The sequence below is a fragment of the Pseudonaja textilis genome, chromosome 1 (assembly GCF_049901715.1).
Source record: "Pseudonaja textilis isolate UNSWEBS1 chromosome 1, rPseTex1.2, whole genome shotgun sequence".
In the NCBI taxonomy this organism is placed as follows: domain Eukaryota; kingdom Metazoa; phylum Chordata; class Lepidosauria; order Squamata; family Elapidae; genus Pseudonaja; species Pseudonaja textilis.
The window spans coordinates 17,004,563-17,026,182 of NC_141990.1; the positions used below are offsets into that span (position 1 = coordinate 17,004,563).

The 21,620-nt window shown below is 40.0% G+C and overlaps 1 protein-coding gene and 1 pseudogene across 5 annotated transcripts in view; both read right to left on the reverse strand.

The window, feature by feature from the left end:
* Nucleotides 1–21,620, reverse strand: part of CUX1 (cut like homeobox 1) — a 335,407-nt gene that overhangs the window by 283,134 nt on the left and 30,653 nt on the right. The gene's annotated exons all lie outside the window — the stretch shown is intronic.
* On the reverse strand, nucleotides 11,873–13,447 carry LOC148127508 (uncharacterized; annotated as a pseudogene).

Sequence of the window (21,620 nt, forward strand, 5' to 3'; positions counted from 1 at the left end):
AGGTATGGTGCTCCTAACAAGCCCCCCACCATTTCCCCCTCATTTCGCATGTTTCATATAGGCCTTAATTTGGGGGGAGGGGCTTAATTTCATTTTATGCCTATAAAACATGCTGAGACTTCCTATTGGAGGAGGCCGTATTGTTGGAGAAACATGGTAGTAACTGGACTCTTAACTACCAGACAGATACACTAATGTCTTTGGCTTTCATTCAAGACCTTTTGTTAGGCTTCCACAGCTTCTATCTCCAAAAGGACAGAATAAGCACAATATAAATAAATTTTAAAAATTACTATAAAGTTTGCTAAAGGTCATACACAAACAAGCACTTTCTAAAAGCTGCTACATTAAAATATCACTAACACATGCCTTAAAATCAGGTTTCACAGTGACAACCTTGACTATTTTCAGATGCAATTAAACCTTCCTCCCATTTATAACACCAATTTAGAACATAATCTAGACACCAAAACCATACCAAGAAGCACAAGAAGCACAGTCAATCTCCACATATCTGCTTGAAATTCCTCATACTGAGAAATATCTTCTTAAGGGTAAAAACAAGAGTATTAAGATATAATACAGTAAGAGTTCTGGTCCTAGCAGGGGCATATCTCAATATTTGTACAAATAGATGCAATGTAACCCATCTTTAAACTCTGTGCACTGCCATTCCATTTCTCAACTACAATCACATCATTCATCATAACTAGTGGCATTACAGTACACTAGGAAATAATTAGCTTTACATGGAGTGTGGACAAGCCATAAAATTCTCTGGAGAAGATGAATGGATAAAAACTGCCCTCTGTAAACTTAACATTAGTTTTTTCTTGAACATAATGATCTCAGGTGTTGCTTATACACAGAGAAATCATCCTTACTAAATTTGCTAGAAAGAAGTCACACCATTCCCTACCTTTTTCATCCATATAAGTACCAAGGTCTTGCCTGCCAAGCGACTTTGACATTCAAGTCAGGAAGTTCTTGCCAGTACAAATCCAAGGTAACATTGCTCTGCCATTTATTTACAGCATTTCTGCAAAGCACTGCAAGCTTCTAACTTGAATATGTAACTCGCGCAGCACCAAAACTTCTGAATATCCATAGGAAGAATTTCATTTTTACAGGCAATAAACATTAATTCTAAAGGACTGGAACATAAAATATATTTTAATGCCACATAAATCATTTTTCCCTAGACAAAGCAAACTGTCTGACAGTTTTAAGGACTGCGATATATTTTTTTATGGCAAATTATCTGCATAGAAATAATCTTTCCAAGATGCAGTTTTAGTATCCATGTCTCATTTTCATAATGCTACCAATCTTTGCAATTGTCAGCTGCAAGCCACTCCAAACACATTAGTGGTCTGGTTATGCTTTTTTTGAGTTGGGAATTGGCTGGTTAATTTTGATCCACTTCAGAAGACTGGCTATGGATTTGACCCTAAAATTTTGCCAGTAGAGAGATAAAAGAGAGTAAATGATGTCTGATTTTTAAAAGCTGGTTTTATTTTTGCCATAAACTTTATCACTAATATCAGGAATACACTCTTATTGTTATGACACCTTGTCATTTTTTGTTTTTGTTTTTTCTTTTTACAATCCTCTAGTCCCTTAATTAAAGATAGAGTCAGGACAGCTGGGTGGAGCTGAGCGTTTACTGGCTGGATGCTCTTCCTGATGCCGACATGGAGTTTGCAGCGGATATTTTTTCCTTGTCCCACCCAAAAAGAAACATCTGCCACTGTGTAGGATTAAACTCTCAACTTTCTGAGTTTTAATCTAATATTTGTGGGTAAATGCAACTAAAAGTGTACACAGGTAGTCCTTAGTTAGCAACAGTAACTGAGACCAGGAACTCCATCACTAAGTGACACAATCATAAAACACAATGTCAGGTGACAATGCCACCTTACAATGGCAGTTCCAGTTGCAATTATTAAGCAATCTAGTGCGGTCGTTAGGTACCTCAAATGTGCTAACTTAAAGAACGCACTCCAAATCTAGGGCCAACGGAATTGAAATTTCAAGGATCCTCACATCAGTTGTATTCATAAAGCTGTGGCCACTGGAGTGTCACCACAGTTAGACATTGTCACATTGTGATTTCCAACATTCTCTGCCAACAAAGCCAATTAGGAAGCCAATAGGACGTTGAAAGTTGTTCACACTCTCACTTCTTTTTTGCCTGCCCATCATTATTCTGTTCCTCTGTTTAGATAAGGAAACATCTCAGAAAGGATGAGCCAACAGGTCTTGGGTTGTCTATTGTGGGTCTGAAACTACTTTACTGGAGCAGAATTTTGCAAGTCTGAATATGCTTCTCGCCTCCCTCACATTATTTTCATGTGAAAACGGGGAGAAGCTTGTCTGAGATAATTTCTCCAAATTGTTTCTTAGAACAGATTCTAGCCCTGCTTGTTGAATGTTGCCTTGGTAGCAGCTCTTCATCCTGTCCTTCAAGGCCATTTCCTAGTGATACAGTTTGGATGTTAACACTACTTAAGTAATAATTTGGAAGATACTGTCTCTATTCAGAGTGCTCCATATCATAGGCTCACATATTCTGTTCAAACTATTATTCATACATAGAGTCCAAATGAGGCAAAATAAGCCAGGGAATTCAGGAGACATAAGGACAAACAATTTTATCAACAGACTGGCATGAAGGTTTTAGCATAAACATATAGAAGTAACTCTTCTATAAATTGTATACACACGTTAGCCAATTAACTTGTACTGGTTGAGAACTCATGATGGTATTAAGACACCTAACATCAAAAACGTCATCAAAAAAGCACAACAAAAAACATTATTTCTGCGCCAATTCAGAAAGCTCAAACTGCCCAAGGAGCTGCTGATCCAGTTCTACAGAGGAATGATTGAGTCTATCATCTGCACCTCTATAACTGTCTGGTTTGGTTCTGCAACCCAACAGGACAGACACAGACTTCAGAGGATAATTAGGGCTGTAGAAAAAACAATTACTACCAACCTCCCTTCCATCGAGGACCTGTATACAGCACAAGTCAAAAAGAGGGTATACACAACAAAAAGGTATAGCAACAATGTATCAATTTACAAATGTTAGGACTAGAATATAGAATTAGTCAGTTGCATGCCCATGGTGGGAGAAGAGATAGAATCTTATAGCAAAAACAGATGGCTACTACCTCAATTAATGAATAGTTGCTACCCTAGGTGCTACTACAGATGATAATTATTTACTCTGATTAATTACTCTCAATTTATAAGCTTATAGAACTTCAGCATCTGAAGTTTTTACACCCCTTGGCACCAGAGGCTCATCAAATTAAAAATGCACTACTTTGCACGTTTGTCTTAATTTTTTTTAAAAAAATCTGCCTTAGAATCTCTTCTGTTTAGAATTGATAATGGGGATATCCAAGTGGTACATAGCTTCTGCCTTTTAACTTCAACCATCAGCGGTAAAGGAAGAAGCAGACAAGACAATGTTACAGACTAGTGCTTGGTAGAGTAGCAGTGAAGATCTTGGGAAAGATATTCAGATGCCATGAAGTGTGTTTGTTGTATCCACAAAGGTCAGAATAAGCAATGGTATTCCTTGTGAGACTCTGTGGGAGCAAAAAATTGAAGAAATTGGATAAGTAGAGTATTGGCACTTTGGAACTTAGATGTCGGAAAAGATTCTTGAAATATCACGGACAGTCAAGAGAACAGACAAACGGATAATCCAAGAAACTAAAACCAGAGTTCCCAGTTGAAACACAAATGACCAGGTTCAAATTATCCTACTTTGGACATATCATGTGAAGACCGAGCTTTTTGTAGAAAAGGCTCTGATGTTAAGAATAATGGAAGGAAAGAAAGAGGCTGGCCAGCAGCAAGATGGATGGAGTCAGTTACAGTGGCAATGGGCCTGAAAGACTAGTTTAGGGACAAGATTGCCATGTAAAAAAAAAAAATCTATGTAGTTGCTCCGAGTTGACACTGACTTGATGACACATAATTCATCTCTTTCCTACTCTACTCTGTACAATGCCCTTTAACACTCCAGATTAACTATTCCTCTAGATATCTCCAGCTGACTTCTGAGACTATTTCTAAGAACTGTAGTTAGAAAAATAAGGTCAGCCTTGCAGGTCTAAGTTTCATCTCTATAGCTTTGTTCTTTTATCACAGTAAGCAGTTGGTCCACGGAATCAGATACGATAGAAATCATGAGCACAAGGTGTTAAGATTGTCAAAAATTATGCTAGTAATAATAAAAAAATATAAGCACAATTTTCAATTAATATTCTAAAATGATTGCTTGAAAGTTCCTCAGGTCCTGTTAATACTAGCTAATGATAATACAAGGGTAGATTATATTTATTTTTCAAACAAAAATCATCAATGTAATATTAGTCTAAGAAGAATAGATTCATTTAAATCCAGGGTGAGATGCAAATGTTTTAACTACCGGTTATGTGGGTGTGGCTAGGTGGACATGTGACTGGGTGGGTGTTATATATATATATATATTGGCCTACTCAGGGAAGCCTCCTGAGAGCAAAAACAGGGTGTGGGGAGTGCTGTGCACCCCTCCCCCCCAGGCATCCTGTTTTTGCTTGCAGGAGGCTTCCCTGAGGCCCAGTAGGCAAAATAAATAAATAAAATTTTTTACTACTGGGCCTCAGGGAAGCCTCCTGGAAACAAAAATGGGGTGCCCCCCTACGCCCTGTTTTTTGCCTCCTGGGCGAAGCAGTGCAACAGCGAGGGGGGATCAGCTGTGCCACGCGATTTAGATTAGCTAGAAAGCAAGAAGTCCAACGATTTCCTTCTTTCTAAGTAATCTAAATTGCATAGCACAGCTGATCTTCGGAAAACAGCTGATCGGTGGCAGAAAAAAAGGAAATACCTTCACCTTCAGAGTGAACTTGTTCGCTTCCAGCTGTTTTTTGGAGCTACAGGTTCGCCCAAACCGGGCCGAATCCCATCCGATTAAATCTTACCAAAGCTAACCTAAATATGGTGACTTCTTCTGCTGGAGTTTAATAATTTTTTTAAATAGTAATGGGTTACTATCATCCAAGGGCTTTGCTTAAATGAGAAAATTAAATATTAATACAAGATTTAAGGTTTAGCTATATAAAAATACCATTATATCATGTGCATGATTTAGTTCTTACAGTTCCTAATGTACTGCTCTGTCTGCAACTAATATAGCTAATAGATCACTATGAACTACTTTCTAAAAATTAAGTTAAAAATTATATAGCATACCATTCTCAATGATAAAAAATGCTACTATTTTATCTCATATTTATCTTTACATATCCATCATTGTTTTAGAAGTTTATGAAATGGAAAAGTTCTCTTGAAAATAATTTAATTCAGATATCTCTCTTGATGATTTAAATCAGTAATCTGAATCTCTATAATTTAAATCAATCCACCCTCGTTGGTCTAAATCAGTATCTATATTGAGGGATGAGGAATGTGCATTCCAAAATATTCTTTCCTTGGTAGTTTCAGTTCACAGAAAACTATTAGTCTCCACCCTTTGTTATTACTTCCAAATCTGGATGCATTTTTATATGCAATTTAAGAGAGAAAAAACTTCTATATACTACATAGTTTCAATATTATCTCAGAGTTTTTCAATCTTTACTCAATAGTAAATAGAAAAGGACTGAATAAAATACAATCTGTAATCTTTTAAAGCTAACCCATGCAATAATATTACATAAAATGTGTGATTTCTGAATGAAAAATGGGCAAGTTCCTATTCTTAATAACTTTAATAAAACTATGTTTTTATTAAACCATAAAACATTCTTCATAGCCAACTTAATCTTCAGACTTTGTCCACCCCCTTTTTCAAGTCCATACTCTTCTTCCTATTTTAATGAGTAATTGGTTGGACCAAAGGCTTCTGAAAAGGGCTGCTTCTTAAAAAAAAAATTATTTTGGTGCTCACCATTGTCAAGGACAAAAAGAACATTTTATGAAACCTTAACAGAAAGATAATAACCTGGTAATGTGTGTTCAGTGACACTAGAGATTTTGGCTTCCTAATTAACTGGCAAAACAATACTACCTTCCCTGCCCCCACCCTCAAAATCAGGTTTATTTTTTCTCTCTTTTTTTTTTCCAGAAGTTGTTGGAAAAAGTTCTGATTTTTCTAGGTGCATTAACAAGTTGACTCTACTACTCACAAAGCTAGTTTTTCATTCAAGAGCCTTCATGTTTAGCTTGACTCTGTCTGTATGTGGCAGAACTGTATTTTCTTTACTAAGGAACAACCTCTTTGGTACGTCCTCTCCTATGCAAATGATTAATGAACTAAAGGGGTTTTAGTGACAATAATTCATTCTTTGCATGGCTGCACATGTTCCTTTCCCATCTACAGAGATTGTTGAAAAACCAAGAAAGGCACAGCTAAATTTTCAAGTTTTTTTTTTAATAGTAACGTGCATATTAACAGGCCGGCAGTGTTAATGAAAATAATCCATTGGAAACTAGAATTTTCAAACAATGGAGAAGTAAAGAGAGAAGGAAAAAAAAATACGGGGAAGCCAAGGATTTGCTTTTGATGCTGGAAAGGCTCCAGTAAAAACTGGTTTGTACATGGGAACATGGTGTCAGACTAAAAAAGAATCAGCTTGTCTGACTTGTGGTTTATTTGACAGCATTCATCTTCTCTTGGCCCGATACAGAGCAATTAGTGCTCGTCAGCTGAATCATGTGTTAAGATCATCCAGGCATTTTTTAATTAGGGTTAGCTAAACAGACAGCAAACGAAAAGTTGAGCAACTTAACTTTATACTTTCTTTTCCATGGGAGCTCTCTATGTCTTTGCCCCCTCCAATCCTTTTGTTGTTCTTTCTACAAGCAGATACATGTACCTTCGCAGCATGTTCCTCTTTCCAATTTTAGACTGTCTCAAGTTCTTTCAATTCTTCCTACTTGATTAGGTCAAACCCACTGAGAGGCAGAGAAATCTTTCAAACATTCCCAAGTGGGATCTTGCTAAAAGTAATGTCACCAAACTTGCAAGGTGTGGTTATTATCCTACCCTGAGTAGGATTCTGGCCAGTTTGGGCCAGATTGTTCTTTTGCATGGAGACATGTAAAAGGGAATGAATACCGTACTTCTTCAATCCATGCACACTCAGAGTGTAGAACTCACATGTTCAAGATATCAAGGGGCTACTTTGTCTACACAGCTCTTCCAAGCAGTTAAACAAATGTGTGGATATGGCTCAGATAGTTAAAAAGCATTACTAATGAGAATACAAGCTCCATGTGCAGAGGCAGTCTATCTCTTGACACCTGTTGCTGATCAGCAAATAAACAACAATCAGAAAATATTTCTTTGGTTCTGTTTTGAACCCATCTGGCTGGACCCTCTATAAAGCATTCGATTGACAGAGCTTTAGCTCAACCTATCCAAATAGTCTATTTATAATGATTTCCAGCAGGAAGTATTTCAAGCACCTTCTATTGTGAAAATATTCAGTATCTGACAGAAAACTAATGAGGAATGCAGAATGCTTGGCCCTTAGTCAGAATTCCTAGTTTATCCAGATTTAAAGTCTAAACTAGATAAGAGAAATGGAATGCATTCCTAAAAGCTTGGTTATACCTTGAAATGTTTTCCTTACCTAATACAATGTCTTTTTACTTTTCCAAATTTCCCTTCCAGATCTCTGCATCCACAGAAAGATAAAACAAACAGGCGGTGTCATTTTAGATAATTTCCTTTTTAGGAATAAGGAGAAGTAAATATTGTCTCTTAAAATTAAAAATCAGGAAGCATTCCTTCAAAGACTAGTACAGGTACATAGCAAATCCTGAAACATTCAAAGCATTTCAAAACCCCAGAAAAAAAAAATTAACAAGCTTATATGTTTGGAGAGAAATCATATACACGAATTCCCACAAAGCCAAGTTTGAAATACATTTAAACCCTTGTGACAAATTCCTCTATGAATATCTAGCAAAGAAAGCTCAAAGAATTTTATCTTATGAATGCTATTTGAATATAGATGCTTAGCAGTGAATAGAAGAAACAATGTTTTCCCGTCAGCTTAAATTTTCCATCATAATCCAGTTTAGTAAGGATAAAACCAGGAAACATTTAGGTCTACACAGTGGAACTGGTTTTGTACTGATGAATCCAGGCAATGATTCAGTGACTGATTCATTAAGGAAGATTGAAATGGAAGCTTTTTCGGCAACCAGTTCTGACATAGAAGGTTCACTAATTATTCACCCTGACGGTGGCAAGCTGAAGATGAATTCAGTAGAACTGCACGCCACTAAAATGTCAGTGAACTGCTCTTTTAGACTATGTTCTGATGAATGCAAACAGCATAAACAAAATGCAGAGAGAAGGACTTGTAAATGAACTTCTGACACATACAAACTATCAGAGTTCAGTAAATCGCCTGTTTCCAATATTGCCTCTTCTTCAGGAACCAGAAAAGACTGCTATTTCGGGAAAGGTCAGAAGAAATGGTTTGGGGGCAATTTGAATTGGAAGCATTTGAGGCACCTTTGGCTAGTTTCCCAATCCAATATATCTGCTTCCACCAGTTTTTCTGCTTAGAAGTATGGCAGCCTTATCCACTGTCAAGAACATATATACACACATCACAGCCACAGCCACTTAGCTTTGCCAAAAAGACCAGTGAAAATTATAGAAGGAGTGTTGGTCTTAACTGATATGCTCCTTCTCGGTGTGCTGAGAGAGAATCCAAAGAATGGGTTAACTCCGCCTTTCTGCCCAGAGACTGAGTCCTGTTAAACTTTGTAGCTATGCCTCTCTTGCCTGTGTCCCAGTTTTGATGAAGGTGCACTTCTGTTCTTATTGTTCACTCCTGGATTCTGGACCAGATGGTTGCCAGGGTGGGGCCGGATTCTCTCTCAGCACACCGAGAAGGAGCACATCAATGCCCCTTTTCCAGTGTGCTGACGAGAGAATCCAAAGAATGGGACATACCAAAGCTGGCTTGTCCTAAGGGTGGGCTGCAGTCTGGTCCCGAGTCCCCGGGTCGGTGTGTACCTTCTGGAGAACTTGCCTGCTAAAAACTGCTTCAGTAAAGCGAAGGTGTCCAGCTTGTAATGTCTAATGAACGGGGATGGCGAGGACCATGCCACTGCCCTACAGATTTCCTCGATAGAGGCCTGTGTTGCCCACGCAGCTGTGGTGGCCGTGCTTCTAGTGGACTGTCACTCACCAGGGCAATGGAAGAGCAAGAATCTTGTAGGCTTTGGCGATGCATGCCCATATCCACTGGCCTACAGTCGATGCCATAACCTTGTTACCTAGCGTTGAAGGCTGAAAGGACACAAACAGGGACTCTGCTTTTCTGAGAGAAGCAGTCCTCTTGATGTAGATGTGGAGGGCCCTCCTGACATCTAAAGTGTGCCACTTCCTTTCCATGGGTCGGGCCCAGACAGACATCTGGCAAGATGATTTCCTGTGCCCTGTGGAACAAGGAATTTACCTTGGGAAGAAAGGAGGATCCAGCCCACAGAACCACCATGCTTGAATGGAATACACACAGGTCCTCCCTTATGGAAAGGGCTGCCAGCTCAGATATTTGTCTGGCCGAGGTAATAGCCATAAGGAAAGCTACTTTGCAGGTAAGAAAGCACAGGCTGGCCAACTGTCTCAGAACTCTCCGCTCAAATGCCAGACAATCAGTTGGAGCCACTATGGATGTGGCTGGACCAGGGCCCCCTGACTGAGGAAAATTCTGTCCAGAGGAATCCTCCAGGGCCTGGATACAGAAAGGTTAACCAGATCTGTGAACCATGGCCATCTGGGACAGTGGGGAGCCAGGAGTAGGACCTCTACCTTCTCCGCCAGCACCTTCCTGATTACCCCTGGGATCAGGGGAAAAGGAGGAAAAGCGTATAGGGAGCCCTTGAGGCCACGGAGGGCAGAGTGCACTGGCCCCCTCTGCCCCTGGTGCTGCAAACCTGGAGTAAAACCTTGGCAGCATGCTGTTTGATGAGGTAGCGAACAGGTCCAAGACCGGGATCCCGAACCTTTCCAACAATTCCCTGAAGAGGCATGGATATAGGTGCCACTCGGAGTGGTCGACCGTGGTCCTGCTGAGCCAATCCGCCTGTACATTTGTTGTTCCTGAGATGTATTCCACTCTGATAGAGAGAAGATGCTTCTCTGCCCAGAGGCACAATTGCTCTGCCTCCTGCATGAGGAACTTGGAGTGGGAGCCCCCTTGCAGTTGAAATGGACTTTGGTGGCAACATTTTCCATCAGAATGAGAACGTGGTGGCCAGAGATCCTGCCCTGGAACCATCTGAGAGCCAAGTGGGCAGCCCTGCATTCCAGCCACTTGACATTATTTACCAGGTCTTCCTGTATCCACTGCCCTGTGCCATCTGTGATTGGAAGTGGGCAGCCCAGCCAAAGAGGCTGGCATCTGTGGTGATGGTCAGGCGACTGGGCTCTTTGAAGGAATATCCCCTGGTCATGGCCCGGGACATCCATGACTGTGAATGACTGAAGTACCTTGGGTGGAACCCGAATCTTGGTAGCCAAGTTGATCTTGCTAGACTTTTGGTAGGGTAGGAGAAACCACTGTAAACTCCTGGTATACTGGCATATCCAGGGAACAATTGAAATGTAAGATATCATCTTGCCCAGGAGCTGCGAGAAGAGGACTAGTGGAACCAGTGGTGGTATTCTACCAGTTCAGGCCAGTTCTGGCATACCGGTAGCACCGAAGTTTGGCGGAGACCGAACCAGTTCTCTCTGAGGAGCTGCTGTTGGGCCCACCCACCCACCCACCCACCTGGGCTCCCATACTGACCTTTATTCCCTGTTTTTAAAGTGCAGCTGCTTTGCACAGCACAGATTACCGCACGTCAGCTGCTGAAGCAACAGGGAGAGTGCAGGATTGCAGGAGGCGAGTCGGAAAGCCTCTGCGCCTGTGCAAAATGCATGTTTGGCACACATGTGCATGCAAAGCGCACTCGCCAAGCCATGCCCACCAAACCGGTGGTAAACTATTTTAAAATGCACCACTGAGTGGACTGACTGGTTCACATGGATACGATTTGCCAAAGCTTTTATGTTGTCCTGGTGCTCCTGAGATAGGTAAACCTCGCATAATGAGGTATCTATGACTGTCCCCAGGTGCAGCAAAAGGTGGTAGGAGCCAGGTGGCTCTTCTCATAATTGATGGAGAATCCGTGATCCTGAAGGACCCTGATTGTGGCTTGTAGATCCACTGCTGCCCAAAAGTGGGAGGAGGACTGAATCGCCCTGAGGTGCACCGATAGGGCCGACAGTATTTTGGTGAAAGTTCTGGGCGCTGAGGATAGGCCGAATGGTAGGGCCCTATACTGACAGTGACTGCCTGCATAGTAGAAATGGAGGAACCGTCGGTGGGATGGCAAGAAAGGCATGTGGGGGTATGCCTCTGTCAGATCTATGGATGTTAAGAAGTTGCCCTCTTGGATGCTCTTCAGGATGGGCTGGAGGGACTGCATCTTGAATCTCCTGTAAGTCAGATGGTCATTTAATCTTTTCAGGTCCAGAATTGCTCTCCACACCCACCCACCCGCCGAGGCCTTCCGGACAATAAACAGGATTGAGTAGAATCCCTGCCCCTGTTGGTCCTCTGGGACCAGTTGGATAACTTGAATGTACAGCAAGTGCGGTATTGCAGCCTCCATGAGGTCTCTCTTTGTATTGTATTTTGAGATGGGGCAACATATGAAGAATCTTGGGGGTGTGGAGAGAAATTTGAACGTGAGACCCAGTCTCACAGTATTTAGGACCCAAGTCTCTGTCATGGTTGCCTCCCATTGATGCACAAATAATCCTAGGTTGCCACTAATAGGACAGTTGGACTCGCGGTCACTTGGAGTGGCAAAAGGGGTGACCTCCAGAGCCACAAAATGGCCACTTGGCCTGTAATTGCTGCCTGTTCCTATCCTGAAATCCGGTTCTGTCTGGTTGGTGGTCAGGTCTGTGTGGATATGCCCTCTGGGGATAGCCAAATCCGGTGTCTGTTGGACGAAAGGAAGGCCTACGAGAATAAGGTGAGGGACGTCTGTCAGCTCACCTGTATAGAGGAGATAAGACCTGTCCTTAGTCTCCACCAAAATGGGCTCCAGCTTGCTACCCCTGAAGGGAGCAGAAGCTAGCTTCCATTTAGACTTTATGTCCATATGCCAGTGACAAAGCCACAGCAGGCAGCGGGCCGTTACCAACAATGCAATGGCCCTGGAAGTGAATTTGGCTGCATTTAAGGTGGCATCAGCCAAAAATTCCATTACTGCTACCAGTTTGTTAATGTCCTGGTGAAAGTGGGAGTCATAAGGCAGAATTCTCACCTGCATCTGGCGAAGCCAGATTAATGAGTCTCTAGTGAAAAAGGAAGCGGCCGTTGCTGCCTTGACTGCCCAGGCCATCGCCTGATGTGCCTTATGGAGAGTCAGCTCCGCCTTTCTATCCTCTGTCTTCAGGGTGGCCGCCATATTCTGAGACAGGATGGCAGAGGATGTTAAGGCCGCCACAGGCCCGTCTACTCTTGGTAATTATAGCACCTCAGTGAGGTCTGGAGCCATGTTATAATTCTTTTTGTAATTCCCTCTTGGGGTTGGGGTATGTTCCTGGTTAAGCCCATTGCCTCTGGACCATGTCCAGGAATAATTTGGGTGAGGGGATCTCTTTACTCTCTGTGGTTGGCTCTAAAAAGAGAAGCTCGCTTGGATCTGGTATTCCCAATGCCAACTCCAATGTACCTGGTTCAACTCCCTGGTGGGCTGTGGTTTTGGCCTTAAACAGGAAAGATTTAAAGAGGGCTGGTGAAAGAGCCCTGTGAAGGCTGGGGGGTCAGGGGCCAACCCTTCATCCACTGAAAGTATTCTTTCTGGTCCTAGTCCCCTGACAGCCATTCCTTGCTCTATATGGATGAAGTGGGTGATCGAGGTCCCTGAAATGCCACCAAGTCTCTTTGAACCTCTTTGAAAAGAATGTTCCAGGTCAAACAAACCCTGAACATTGGAGAAAGATGTCCTGGATATACATGGGAGTTTGAACATTAATTAATCTTAGAAAGTGAGAAATGACAACATCCCCTTTTTTTCTACATCTCTCGTGAGGCATGTTCTTTGAGTACAACCATCTCAATATGGAATTTTGTGTTGACACCCCAGTAAATATTTCTCTCATAAGCATCTTTGTTCATTGACACAATGGCCTACAGACTTAGAACATAACAATATGTTGAGGAAGCTATAAAGACTGACAAAGTTCATTTGTAATATAAAAGAAAACTCTGCAACAATAAAGTTCACCTGCCCTGCAGGAGGAAGAGGAAAAAGGAGATATTGCCAACTTGCTCCTATCCTTCAAATCACGTTTCAGTTGGCCTTGAGACATTTCCTGCAGAGGAGGCAAGATGGGCCTACTGAAATCTTTCCCCATGTCTATAAATGTTTCCCTCTCAATAAACAGGGATTTCTTTGCAGTAATTAGTAGAAAGAAGCATTGTTGGAGAACATCTGAAACCTTTAAGAGTCCTGGGGGGGAGGGGGATTCAGCCCTCTGATGCTTCAAGATGAAAAGGAATAGGGTTTGAAAACCTGAAAAGATTCAACATTCAAAACTACATACTTCATGCAAAGGAAAACCTGTGCACAAAGACTGGTTTTAAAAAGCCATTCATATAACTGTTTAGTGTATTTTTTTTTCCTTCCAATTAAATAAGAAAAAAAATATAGCTATTTAATATATTATTATGCTGGTTATAGGAATTCAAGGCAGTTTCCTTAAACAATTAAATAGTTTAACTTAAAACAATAAAATACAAATAAGGAATATGTAGTTAAAAACACCATGCTAAACTCACACAAGGTGAAATACAATAAAAATAAGTTTGCATCGAAAGATGGGGAACACAAGATTAAAATCTAACTTAATGTACTAGACATTACAGGACAATGAACATCAGTGTACTCGCTGGGATCTACATAGCTACTTTCTAACAAGCCTGATTTTTGATCCACTTGATCCAATCTTGCTCACAGGACACATTTACCAAAAATCCAAAACAGATTTTAGTTAAAAGTTTTCTGTGAACTTCTGCACCAGCCTCACACGGTAGATCAGAACAGTAAACCCCCAAGAATGCTAAAACCACTTTGATTGAGTGGCTATAATAACAGAAACTTGCCAGATTGATTGTAGTGTACAGTACCTCCTCCCGCTTCCTATACTCCTTCGAATTATGGGAGTCTCTGTCTGAGCCTCTTCTGCATATTTTCTCTCTCTTGTGGACTTAAGGCCTGTTCCACCCCTCCTTGCTTTGGTAAGGAGGCATATTACCATTAAGATATTTTTGCTTACTCTCTGCCTACTACTTGGGATATCTATATGAATTTAGGCAATGTAGCTTTTACATGGAATGCACAGTATAAAACCAGTGCTGATGTATTTGCTCAGAAGATCAAGCCACCCATTGTTGTTAGCCAGACAATTTAAATAATGCCCCTGCACTGATTATATCTTTTTAAATAATTTATTATAGAACTGGCAATGTGAAGAAAAACATATTGTAGATGTCTAAACTGATTACTAATTTGTCCATACAACACCAGTAGTTCATCAAACGAATTGCTAACTGCTACTGCTTTGGGATTCAACATAAAATCCTGGCATTAATTCTTATAGCCTTGAATAGCTTGGAATCAGCTTACCTCAAATATTACCTTCACCTATTGGTGCCTATGCAAGATCTTCAGAGATCTCTGCTTAGAGTTCTTCTGCCAAATGATATAAGGCATTTAAATTTAATGAAATTATCAGAAAGGGACTTTCTGACAATAATATCTAATTATAGAACATCTTCTTCAGAAACGTTTGCCAGACAGCATCCCTGTACAGGTAGTCCTCTATTTAACAACTGTTCGTTTAGTGACCGTTCAAAATTACAACAGCCCTGAAAAATGTGACTTTTGACCATTTTTCAATATTATGTCAGTTGTAGCATCCCATGATCATGTGATCAAGATGTAGATGCTTGGCAGCTGGTTCACATTTATGACAATTGCTGTGTCCCACGGTGATGTGATCACCTTTTGAGACCTTCTGACAAGCAAAGTCAATGGGGAAGCCAGATTCACTTAACAACTGGGTTACTAACTTATCAACTGCAATGTTTCATTTAACAACTATGGCAAGAAAGGTCGTAAAATGGGGCAAAATTCACTTAATAAATGACTCACTTAAGAGCAGAAATTTTGGGCTCAATTGTGGTTTTAAGTAGATGGAGACCTTTCTGTTCATATGGTTCTTTCAAAAAATTAGCATAAGCTTCTCACTTTTAAAACCCATGTGCTTAATCTGGAGATATTGTGAATTTATTTTGTGACTGTATTTTATATTATGTTTGACTGTGTGATCTTACATCCCATTTTGCAATTAAATATATTAAAAAGTGCAAAAGCATTCTGAATTGGGAAGCATCCAAATGTAAGTGAATACATAACGCGTAACATGCAGTAATGCCACCCTTTCCCAATTAACACAAGGATGGGATATCACACTTCTTATAGAACAAGGTCAGAACAATCCGAGGCCTGAAATTTTCTGTAAAGGCCCTTGATTCAAAACATTGCACTTTCTATTAGATGACTCTGTGACAAGCTATGGACCAAACAAGAAACTGCTAAGAATAGCTTAGAATCACCAAGAAATTTGACTCAGTTCTATTATTACTGGGGTAATAGTTGTAAAGCTACAGTTTTCCAACTTCTGACATTTGTATTTTTTAACCTTTCACTGAAGTATATTAATAGAGGCAACCCTCCAACCACAAAAGAATACACTTCCTGTATGTATGACTGGCAAGCCAGTGGTCTAAGTGTTTTCTTCAGATTGGAAGAAGACACCTCATATAGCTTTCCCTGAGATCAGGCAACTTCGGTGTCTTGGAAGAAACTGAAGAATCGAATCACAAATCTGATTGACTGGAGGGTGCCTCATTAAGAGCACCAATTCAGGCAGAGCCACAGCAGCCGCCTCTTCCCAGCTATGAATTTACATAGCGTTTTTTTTTTAATACGGTCTGTTTCTTGAAAATTCTCTTTATAGCATCCAACTGGGGAATTACAAGTTAGGCAGAAGAGGTTTCACTTGCAAACTTTTAACAACTGTTGAGCTCCCGCAAGGAGCAACAGCTACTGAACCCATCACTTCTTTTTAACCTCTACATAACCACAGACGGTCATCAACAGAGGCATACAGATCTTGCAAATCATAATTCTTAGTTCAAACAGGATTGTATCATCCACAGCCTTCTTCCCATGTTTTATGATAGTTTTATGTTCTTCCCAAATCTCACATAAAGCAAGTTCAGTTAAATTAAGACATTGAACCAATGGAAAAAAGGAGAGTTGAAGAATATGGTGCCAAATTTTGTAACTTAAATGCATTGACAAATGTGCTTTCATTATTATTATTATTGAGATTCATTCTGAAATAGTACATTATTTATATGTATTTACTTCCTTGTCTTGTGTTCTATATACAGTGAAAACATTTTCTCCATCTTTTCTACGGCTGGATTTCTAATTAGCATGGATATCATGGCACACATGAAAAGGTAGAACATATCACAGCATTATAAATGCTGTTAACAATTTTCATTAAATTGCACATAGTAGATTCACCCAGATTAAAACCTTCAGCACAATTTTTATTACTGAGAGGTGCTTTCTCTTTTTCTTTAAGGTAAAGGTATTTATATGGGACATGGGGGCCCAGTAGCTAAGAGGCTGAGCTTGTTGATCAGAAAGGTCGGCAGTTTGGCAGTTCAAATCCCTACCCCGCGTAATGGAGTGAACTCCCATTATTTGTCCCAGCTTCTGCCAACCTAGCAGTTTGAAAGCATGTAATAATGCAAATAAAAAAATAGGAACCACTTTGGTGGGAAGGTAACAGGGTTCCATGCGCTTTCAGCGTTTATTCATGCCGGCCACATGACCATGGAGACGTCTTCGGACAGCGCTGGCTCTTTGGCTTTGTAACGGAGATGAGCACCACCCCCTAGATCTGGAAACAACTAGCACATATGTGTGAGAAGAACCTTTATCTTATTTATTGTACAAGATTTTGATTGCCATTTTGACCCCCCAGTAAGTTTGGCAGGTATGAAAGTAAGTGGGAGACAGGATGCACAATTAGAATAAGTGAATGACATGACAATAAATCCTTGAGTGAGGGGAGAAAAAGGGTTTGGCGGGAAAATGTTCAAGCAGTTTTGGCAGGAAGAAGTCCTAAATGTTTCCAGACTTTCAGGGCAAATTGGCTACGCTGGCACAAATAGCATAACATTTTTTTTTCCACATAAAGCAAATTCTTGGATGAAAATGATCAGTAGGATAAGGCAAAGTAAGCCCGTATATAGAAAAATCCCAAAAACCAAAGCACCTCTGAAGCAAATCTGTCAATTATGCAGTAACAGCTCCTAAAACAGGAAGTACAAAGTTGAAATAAATACAGATGGGTTTACAATGGAAAGTCTGGAGTGCTTATTAATTTTTTACAACTTAATTAAAATTATGGACAAATCAGTCTACTACCAAAATAAAATTGGATATCAATTGCCAAGAATCAGAAGAAACTGCTATGAATATTTTCATGTGATAGTTAAATTGTGTATGTGAGTACTAAACATCTCCCCTGATATATACAGACATGTATGTATGTTTATATGCACACATGCATTATAAATATAATGTATGTGTGTGCATATGAATCATTTCTTTTTCACCAACAATCACCATTCACCAACATCTCTTTTTCTTGTTATGGGAACAGCAGCAGGCAACTTAAATAGACCATTTAGTATGCAAATTATGAAGCAAGCAGAATCTTAAACAGCAAGTCAAAAAAGCCCAAGGAAAGATCTAAAGGAGGGTCAAGGAAAGATGAGCAAACTGCAAGTGCATGTCTAAACCAAACACTCAATCTAAAATGAATATGTTGCAACTAACAAAACAATTTTACCCTTTATGCATTTTCACATGAAAGAACCTCAGACAGAAATGCTGGGAAAAGCCAATAAAGAGCTGCTGCCAATCAGAATAGACAAACCACAGATCTGATTCAACACATGACTGTTTCATTTGTGGGACTGAGGAGTTAAAGGGAGATCACAGCTAAAACTTAGTAAGTTAACAAAGTATGGAAGAAGGAAATCAGGAAAACACTTTCAGGAACAAATTTGCAAGGAAAGATCTTTGATTTCAAATGATCTGGGAAGATTTTTTTTTTTAAGTCTGGCCCAAAGAGCAGACTCTAGACTACATGGGGTGAAGATCCTCATTGAGCAATATTATTCTTTTTTCTTCCATTCTTAATGTAGAGCACTATCCTACATATACAAGACAAATCTCAATTTCAAGGCAAGTGTTCATTCCAGTCTACAAAAAATTGTCAGAAAGAGTTGGCCAGGCTATTAGAAGATCTCTTCTGACCCTTTCCATAAAGCAAAAGCAATACAAAATGTACTGCAAATAACACCATTAAAATATTTAAAGGAAAAATCTTTGCAAATCTGATAGTGGCAGGAGTGTAAATCATTTTTAAAATTGTACTTTTAACTGGCTGGTAGTTCACAAGGATAATTTCCCATTATTATTATTATTTTTTGTAATCCCACTTAACACTTCTCCTGGTAAGAAAACAAAGGTTGGCAAGGAGAGACGCTGAGACTTTCCTATTTAAAGATTTCACATTTACAGGCATCTTATCCTTTATATTTTAGGAAGCACCTCATCTAATCAATCAGAAATGCCATTCCAATGTCAGATTTTACCCCACTTCAGATGGGACTTTATTAAACATATTATCTGACCACAGAACAAGAGATGTCGTGTCACAGACTACAGCCATTTGCAGAACTTCCTGGGCTGTGACCTCCCCAATATATTATTTCCTAGTTTAAGCAAATTACTTCATCTCAGCAAATGACTAAGGATTTGAGAAAACTCTTCAGATTTGAATTTGAAAGAGTGGGCTTACTCCAAACAGCGTGATAGATCTTGCAAAGTGGCTACCAGAGAAGGGCCCAACAACTTTAGTGTGAAAATATAGGTCTCTCATCTGTGTATTAGCACATCTACAATACATCATTGTTTTATACTTGTATTTACAAGACTGCAGCTGGATTTAATGGGCTGATTGCAGACAACCAACTTGTATATTTTGTTTTGCCATTATTAACAGCAAAAAAAAAAAACCTGTATATTTTCCAAAGCTATAAATAATTTGTACAACTTGAATGCATCCTCCACCCTAACCCTAAGGCTGATATGTCAGTACTCAGCAGAGTTGAACAGAATGAACAGTAACAAAAGAACACATCTTAATGCAGCATAAGCAACAGGGCTGAAAAAGGAAATTTCATTCCTTTATCTAACGATAAATTCATTAATAGAAAAAAACATGGTTTCTTCTTCCAGTGAAGTTTTTTTAGTTTATACCTTGGTCACAAGAATTAAAATTGTAGGCCAAATATAATTCTGCGGCATATCAAAATGAAGGATTATTTATCTATATTTGTTATATATTTTAGACCCCAAATGTTTAATGTTTAGTGTATCTTTAGACTACTTAATTTAAAAGCTGTTGGTGAGAACAATGGAACAAAAGTACCTCACCTCTATTTGCACAACTCAAACAATATGCGTAATGCTCCCTCCTCGTTTTTCCCACAGCAACAACTCTGTGAGGAAGATCAATCTGAGGCTGGCCAGCTTCCATGCCCAAAGGAGAACTCACAATCTCCTGTTTGAGCATCTTACCTTTGCATTAAATTGGCTCTCAATTAGTAAAGCGCTCTGCTTATGTTGCAATATTCTGCATCTTTACAATGGGGCAACAAGCCACATCAGATACAACAAACCTGCCCTCTGAGAATCCAATCCTTCTTCGTCTGAGATCAGAAAAACTATAAGAATCTTTTCTGAACCTTTTTTTAAAGATTAAAGTCCTCAATCTTCTAAATTGTGTCCTAGTATCACATTCTTTACTATCATGCAACACAATACACCAAAACTTTATACATGGTCTCAGAAGTTTATCACTTTTTAATTCTTAAGCATAGAAGGGAGGAAATAATTCACTGAAATAGTTATACTATCACAGAATAAATTACATCAGATGCCTTGCCCGTAATGTCACGGTCCATTTATGAACTAAAACTGGGCATTAGTGAAGTGAAGACCCCTAACCAAAGGCAAAAATGGCTTCAGTTTTTCCCTATTCTACCACTTATGGCAAAAGCCTTGCCTTTCTTTGTAGCTTTGATTTGCTTGGTGTTCTCAAGGCCCGGGGGCCAGATCCAGCCCCTGGGGTGCTTAGATCTGGCCCACAGGGCCACCTTGGAAATAGTGAAGGACCGGCCTGCGGTGACTGTGCCAGTGATAACGGGCTCCCGAGCTCCTTTTTTGGCTGCTACAGCCTCCTGTAACCCTCTGCCAGCAAAAACAGAGCTTGGGAGGGCCACATCCAAGCTCTGTTTTTGCTGGCAGAGGGTTGCAGGAGGCCGTCGCAGCCAAAAACGGAGCTCCGCAGCCCGTTATCACTGGCAGGGCACTCAGGCTACCACAGGTGCCCCCAACACAAGTGATGCCGAGCTGACCATCCCTACCTCAGCCACCCCCACCCCGGGCCCCCGAGGTCAAACACAACCCTGATGCAGCCCTCAATGAAATCAAGTTTGACACCCCTGCTATAGGAGATAAACTGTACTCACAAATATGTAATATTTTGAGTTCTCTGCTCCCAATGTTTAAAAAAATACATGAAGTTGGGGGCCAAAAAAAAAAAAAAAACAATGAAAAGTACTATCACTTTATTTGCTTGTTTTCTTATCTCTTTTACACTAGTACAACCTTGACCAGACTAGCACCCTCCGGATTCCATGTTTCAAAATACTGACCATTCCTAAGCATTGAGGCATAATGGGCATGGAAGAGAGTTGACTGAGAATGCCCGTTTGAGAAAGACTGGCCAAAAAACATGAGGGGCATAACTTTATTTGATTTAACCATATACACAGACAGGAAAAGCACTTGACATATGATTATAACACAAGTATATTAACTGTACAAAAATTGCTTTCGGGGCAACAGCCATACAGTAGCACACCTGTGGTTTGGAGATGAAAGAAGAATGAGATTAATGAATGCATCAAAATAACCCTAAGCACCAACCCTGCCAACCATGTTACTGGACTGCTAAATAGCTTTCAGTTTATAATAGGAAGCAGAATATGCAAGTGTTTATTACAGATTTTCTTCGATTTTCAGTAGCTATGCAAACAAGTTCAATATGCATCAGCATTTAAAGTGTGATTTACAAAATCCACTGGGGTACTAACTATTCCCTCTGCTACTGCCATTAATTGCATTGTTCCATGAAACCCTTTACATTTTATTAAATCCACTGAAATGACACTGGATATAAACTAATGAAACATTTACTGGTATTTTTTTTAAAAAAGCTGTACAATCACAAACAGGAAGTTCTGAAGCATGCATAGATTTTATAGGATGAATTGGTCTTTAAAAACTAGTTTATAATACGACTT